A 7,519-nucleotide genomic window follows, 5' to 3' on the forward strand; every position below is an offset into this window, starting at 1 on the left:
GAGAGGAGAGATGAAAAAGTCTTCTTTGTCGACATAGCTTTGGACATGAAGCCTCAAGTTCCCAAAACAAGATGAAGGCATCATGCTCCCTTACCTTTCCCCAAGCATAGGAGAGAGATGATCCTTTGCAATGAGCATCCTATTTTGGAGCTTCGATGGTGGAAGCCCTAGGAGTCTCATTACGAGCATTTTTCTTAGGGCAAGAACGATAGCCATGTCCTTGCTCCCCACACTTAAAATACTTATGGTCCTTGCGAAAAGCTTCAAGCTCTTGATGAGCGAGTTTGTTTTTACCTTTGTAAACTCCCTTCTCCTTGGACCTATTGTTGTTGTTGTAGGAAGTGCCTTGGGAAAGATTTTGGGCATTGGTTTTTCCCTTTGCATCATTTTTGTCTTTGTTTTCCATGGGTTTGACATTCCGTCTAGCCCCTTGTTGGAAATTGATGCAGGAAGCAGCCATGGTGTGGTGGATTACTTCAGTGATAGAACCAGGCCGTTGGGAGTTGACATACTCAGCCATTTCTTTAGGTAATCCTGCACAAAATTGTTGCTTTTGCTCGGTGAAGTCTATCTTTTGAAAGACGATAGCCTTGAGATGTAAATCCCAAAACTTGTCCACATATTTGTGGATAGAATCATGAGAGAGAAGCCTCAAACTCCGCCATTCGGTGAGCACTTTGTCCTGGAGGTGCATAGCTACATGGCGTAGCTTGGAGGACTCCGTGAAGCCCTCATCTCCAAATGCTCCATCAAATTGTTGGATGAAGGCCAATACTTTGTCGGTAGCAACAAAGGTGCCATCATAGGTGAGAAAAGAGATACTCTTTCCTCCCTCTTTGAATTTCTTTAGCTTTTGTGACCTTCAGGATAAGATTTGCGATGTCCTCCCCTCTAGTATTCTCTAGGAGAATAGCCATAGCTTTCATCGGTAGAGGAGGAAGGTGAAGAAGAAGGAGAAGAGGGTAGAGATAGACAGAGACTAAAGCTTTGATTACTGCTTCTCTTAGCCTTTAAAAAAATGCACTCAAGTAAGTACACCCGTGGTTTAGAATATTGTTTATTGCAAAGAGTAATGGAGTGGGTTTGACAGTGCAAAGTTGGCAACGGTTCCTATTGAGCTTGCTAATAGCTTAATAATGGTTAAACCGTAGGCAAATCTAAAAAGACTCCATTATTAAGACCATAGTTCTCGATGGTGTCTCTGGAACCCTGTAAGCAGGCATGCCAATCGCGATAATAAATCCTCGTCCCACTTACTCTATTGCAATGAAAAACTCCAACCTTTCATAGATGGAGTGTATCTCTTCTTAGGTAAAGAAGAAAGAAACCTAAGCTCTAATCACTAATATCTATCGCTACAGTCTCTTTACAGAGATGCAGAAAGGTGTAAGACGAGGGTAATAGAGTAGAGAGAGAGCACCTGGAGATTTTATACTCCTATTGGTCTCTCCCTCTCCCTCTATTTCTCCACCTCTCTCTCTCTCCCTTTTTCCCTCTATCCCTCTCTCTCCCTTTCTTTATCCCTATCTTCTCTCTATCTACCCCTCTTTCCCTATCCCCCTATCTCTCCCTCTCTCTATCTCTTTCCCTTTCTCTTTGGCTCACTATCTCTCCCTCTTCCTCTTTATCTCTCTCCCTCTATCCCTCCCCCCCTCTATCTCTCTTTCCCTCTACATCTCTCTCTCTCCCTCTTCCCCTCTCTCTCTCTCTCTCTCTCTCTCTCTCTCTCTCTCTCTCTCTCCTCCTCCTCCTCCTCTCCCTCTCTCTCTCTCTCTCTCTCTCACACACACACACACACACAACCCTCCCTCCCTCTATCTCTCCATATCCCTCTATCTCTCCCTCTTATTCTTTCTCTCTCTCCGTCCCTCCCTCCCTCTCTATCTCTTTCTCTCCCTCTTCCATCTTTATCTCTCTCTTCCTCTCCCTCTTTCCCTCTCTTTCTCTCTCCCTCTTTCCCCTACCTCTCTATCTTTCCCTCTACCTCTCCCTCTTTCTCTCCCCTCTCTCTCTCTCTCTCTCTCTCTCTCCCCTTTCCTCCCTCTCTCTCTCTTTATTTCTATGCCCCTCTTTCTCTCCCTCTCTATCTCTATCTCTATCCCCCCCCCCCTCTCTCTCTCTCTCTCTCTCTCTCTCTCTCTCTATATATATATATATATATATATATATATATATATATATATATATATATATATATATATATCTTTCCCTCCCTCCTCCCTCTTTATCTCTCTCCCTCTATCTCTTTCTCTCCGTCTTCCCTCTCTATCTCTCTCTTTTCCCCTCTTTCTCTACATCTCTATCTCTCCCTCTACCTCTCCTTCTCTCCCTCTTTCCCTCTCTTTCTCTACCTCTCCCTCTCTCTCTATCTCTTTTTCCCTCTCTTTCTCTATCTCTCTCTCTCCCCTCTATCTCTTCCTCTCTCTCTCTCTCTCTCTCTCTCTCTCTCTCTCTCTCTCTCCGCCTATCCCTCTGTCTCTCCTCTCTTTCTCCCCCCCCTCTCCCTCTCTCTATCTCTTTCTATCTCTATTTTTTTAGGATTCATTCTCTTTCTTATATTTTTTTTGGTCTTTTGTTTAATGTTTAACTTTTCTTGGTTTTACTTTTTTTATTGAAAAAAATAACATCTTTTAAGTGGAACACTTTTTATCCTAATTTAACACTAACTTAACATTAAACAATCATTTATTCTCTCTATCTACTTTAACACTAATTTAAACATATATTGTCCATTAAGTATACACTGATCTCTCTCCCTCTTTCTCTTTCCGTCTCTCTTTTTTATGCTATTCCTATAATCACACTCACAAGCTAATCATTTGCTAACCACAAGCTAATCACACTCTCTCAAGCATTGCCACAACCAATCGAATACTCAAGCAAACAAGCAAAGTGAGTCAAAGAAGCAAACACCATCTACAAGTATGCAAGAGGTATGTGATTTTTTCATTTTTCTATCTTAATGTATGTGTGTTTAAGACAATAAGGTAGTGTGGGTTGTTAAAAGATCTTAACTCTATTCGATTTCTCTACAATTGCATCTTTTTGCATCCTCTAGTGTGTAGAGCTTTCGAGCGATCATTTCTTCTATCTCTCCGGCCCACTCTTTCTTTTCACGGTCCAACGGCATTGAGAAGGCGCTCCACCAAAGGGTCTTGTGTGTGTGTGTGTGTGTGTGTGTGTGTGTGTGTGTGTGTGTGTGTGTGTGTGTGTGTGTGTGTGTGTGTGTGTGTGTGTGTGAAAGAGAGAGAGAGAGAGAGAGAGAGAGAGAGAGACAGAGAGCTTGAGAGGGAGAGATGGAGAGAAGAGAGGGAGAAGGTGCGATGGCAGCAAAGCAAAGAGAGCAAGGTATGCTCAAAAAATGTGGCACGCGTTGCTCTGTTCCTTATTTACGAGCAACAAATATTACCGTGAATGTTTTCATGGGTAATATCGTGCATGCTACTGCCGATATTACCGCGTACGTGAAAATCAAACGTTCAAAAAAGGTATCCGAGGTTGCAGCCTTTCCTCAACCCCCATCCCAATTTTCCACCCCATTTGGTACTTTTCTGATTAATTTTTAGCACCACTTTTCTTTTTTACTCATTGCATCTTTAAAAATTATATTTTAAGTACTATATTAGATTTTTAAAAGTTTTTCTCCCTCTTTTTACTCATTGTACTTTATTTAAAATTAATTTTAGTCAATTCTCTCAATTTTCCTATTGAAAATCTAGTTGACACCTAACTTACAAATTGTTCATTTTTTAGAGCACATGTTATTTGTAATAAGTTGTACTACTCATTGCAATTTATTATTTATATTTTTGTCATATCTTTCAATTTTCCTATTGAGACTATAGCTAACACCTAATCTATTAAGTAATTGTTCAGTTTTTTAGCACATGTGATTTTTAATAACATTTTTGAATTAAAATGTCATTGTGTCACGCATTTGTAGGACGATTGGGATGATTGTGGCCCTTTAAACGGCCCCGAATGTGATCGGTGGCTCAAGAACAAACTCCCTTGTCCTTGCATCAAGTGCAAAAGGGCAATCCCTCGCCTGAGGTGCATTGCTTTGGAGCATGTGGAGAATGAGGGGCTTTGGCTCCCTCGAAAAATCATTCGAGTAGATGAGAATGCAGGCGGCCCCTCACTTGAGGAGGTCCCCCATTGGTTTGTGCTCAGTGGTGGTGCTCTAGCACGCAAGGCCAAGAGACAACGGCAAGAGCTACTAGATGAAGGCATGGTGTGTGGTGACACTCCTACTAGCTCTACTTCGACAACTCCTCCACGTGTGTCTCAGGGACACTTTGAGCTTGAGGATGAGCACATGTTCGCCATGGTCAATGAGTTATTGGCTCATGAAGGCAACATGTGCGAGGAGGATTGTGAACCATGCACTCTATGGGCAGTCGCAATGGAAAACAGATTGCTGAGGAGTGCCCGAACACCTCTCTACGATGGTGCACAATACTCAATGCGCATGGCATCATTGGAGGTCCTCAACTTACAAGTGAAATTTGGTTGGAGCAATGCGTTGTGAGCGGGATGAAAACACACACAGCGCCTCTATAACGACCCGACACACACTCTTGGGAAGATACACACACACACTATGGGGCACCACTCGGCTTAGACAACACACCTGGCCGAGACAGGGAACACACCTCTGGAGTGAGAGGAGAGAGACTATCCACTTGCCCACTCCACATAGACACACACACACACACACACACACCCAAAAAACTCAGCTCAAAATAGGAGAATTTCTGATGTTTAGATACAATTGAGCTTGGGCCAACACCAATGGGGCAAATAGCTCACACAATATGGGTAAAATAAGCCAGATACAATCACAAACTAGAGCAGAAACTTCGCTCATAGGAGAAACTTACACAGAAAAACAGCAGGAAAAGAGTGAGGAATTTGGCAAAATGGACAGCGCCATCGCGTCCGGAACGGCCCAAAACCCCAGTCTACAATGTCAAAGTGCTCAAATCCGACCTCGGATGAGCAGTTTACGGCCAAAACAGGCTCCAAAAACCCAAAAAACACACCTGCGGTTGTTCCTCCTCTCTTCTCCACGTTTTTTCTGGTCTTCTCTCTCTTTTTTCAGTTCCCACACTTAGCTTTTTTAGTTGGGCACCCTTGGCCTTTTAGATGACCTCAAACGGATCCCGAACAGGCCAAAAACTGACCTCGCAGTGCATAGTTGTCACCTTTTTGAATCATCCGCACACCTGGCACTCAGCTTTTTTCCAATAATGCATCTCGCCACCACGTGAAGTGGCCCCAAAAAGTGGTCCTAATGATGACCTTTCTGCGCAACTCTCACAAGAAAACACCCACGTTGTGTCCGTCCTCATCTGCGTGCAAATATTGACCTCGTTCACCCTCCTGACACCACTAGATGCCATCTGACGCACCTGCTGACCTCATGTCGTCGGCCCGCGGATAGCTTCCTCGAGAAGTTTGACGCGCTACCAACTCCTCATTATTGTAGAAAAAACACACTGGTACTGGTAATAGTGAAAATCGATGCACTATGTACATGCTGTCCTACCTGTACACATGTGGGCCCCACGTAACCACCTGGCTCTGGAGAATGGGCAATACTTTATTTGATGCACCATGCATGGGTATGTACATATGCGCAATCCCTTGCTCCAAAAAACTCCTGACATAATTTGCCCATCCCCTAGCCTGCTAGATCATTCATGATCAGCAGCAGCAAAGAGCGATATGAGACTCGCCGCATCACATGTCTCCTCATCCTTCACCAACATTGCTTGCTCCACAGACAGTTCATCTTGCTCCACCATCATCAATCTAGCATGATACAATTTAAGACGCAATCCATTTACCCTTGACTTATGTAGAACACCATCCAGGTTAGCCAGCTGATATGTGCCATTTGGAAAACACTCTACTACCTTGAAAGGGCCTTCCCACTTAATTTGAAACTTCTTTTGGAAGGTGTTGTCCAGCTTACTGTTGTAGCGCAAAACCAAGTCATGTTTCTTGATACCCTTACTTTTGACCTTTTCATTTATCTTTGTCAAAGCCTTATCCTGCATCTGCCCATAATGCTCCAATGCGCTCATCCTATCCAACTGGACCTCTTGTAACTGCAAGAGCCTCTCTTTGAATGCATCACTAGGCGGCCCAAGCAACTTCTCTAACATCTTGACCGCAGGCAACTCTACCTCCACAGGCAATAGTGCTTCCTTTCCATACACCAAATGAAATGGAGTAAACCCTGTACCTGTCTTCACCGAAGTACGGTAAGCCCATAATGCACTAGGCAATTCTAAATCCCAATTCTTTCCTTGGTGCTCTGTCACTTTTGAAAGAATCTGTACCAACTCACCATTGAATCTTTCATTCAAGCCATTACACTGCGGGTAATAAGGAGTGGTATGCTGGTGCCTAATCTTCATCTTTGCACATAAAAAATCTAGCAGTTTAGCTCTAAAGCCAGGCCCCTTATCTGAAAGTAACTCCAGTGGCACCCCAAACATGCAACATATTTCATCATACACAAATTTTGCCACATCCTTTGCAGTGATCTGTTTTACTGCTATAGCCTCTGCCCATCTAGAGAGATAGTCCACTGCCGTCAAAATATAGCTTTTGCCCCTGCTTGTGATAGGTAACGGGCCTATTGCATCAATTCCCCACTTTTCAAACACATCAAACGCCATAATGGTTTTTCGTAGCTCTGGCTTCAACACTCTCTTCCCAAATGCTTGACACCTATTGCAAGACCTACACCAATGGTGAACATCCTTGTGCAAACTAGGCCATACATACCCCTCTTGCAAAATCTTATGCAAGGTGATCTTTAGAGCAAAATGGCCACCACATGCGCCTTCGTGATTCTCTTCCAACACTCTGTAAAGCTCCTCCCGCCAAGGTACACGTCTCAACACGAGATCAGCCCCTTTCATGTATAAGACATCACCAATCAATTTGTACCTGTATGCTCTACGCACAAAGCCATACTTCTTAGACTTCTGAATCTCCTTTGGAATGATTCCTGTTAGCAAAAACTCCTCTTCTTGAGCCAAACTTTCCCGGCCATGATAAAGAGGTAAAGTGGTCCTCAACACAAATAGCTCCCCAATCATGCCTTGAGCTGCTTCATGTGCCTCTCCATTTAGAGCACGTTCAATGTGTCTGATACTCCATGCTTCAAACTTTTTTAACAGGCCTTTAATTCTGAAGCACATTTCCTTCAATGAGGTGTTCTTGCTCTTCCACACACCCAACACTTGCTTCACCACTAACAAGGCATCACCTTTTATGTTCAACCTTCGAACCCCATGCTTCAAACAAATGTGTAATCCGGCTTCCAATGTAGCATATTCAGCCTCATTGTTACTATGAGCATCCAATTTGAACCCTCTCTTGCATACTAGCTTCCCCTCTGGATCATAAAGTGCTATACCCCCTGAAGCTGCATCATGGCTCTTTCTGTATGAACCATCAAAGAACAACACATGTGCATTGCTGATCTGTGGCACTTCTT

Source organism: Adiantum capillus-veneris, chromosome 3 (genome assembly GCF_014529385.1).
Source record: "Adiantum capillus-veneris isolate H3 chromosome 3, ASM1452938v2, whole genome shotgun sequence".
Taxonomy (NCBI): Eukaryota; Viridiplantae; Streptophyta; class Polypodiopsida; order Polypodiales; family Pteridaceae; genus Adiantum; species Adiantum capillus-veneris.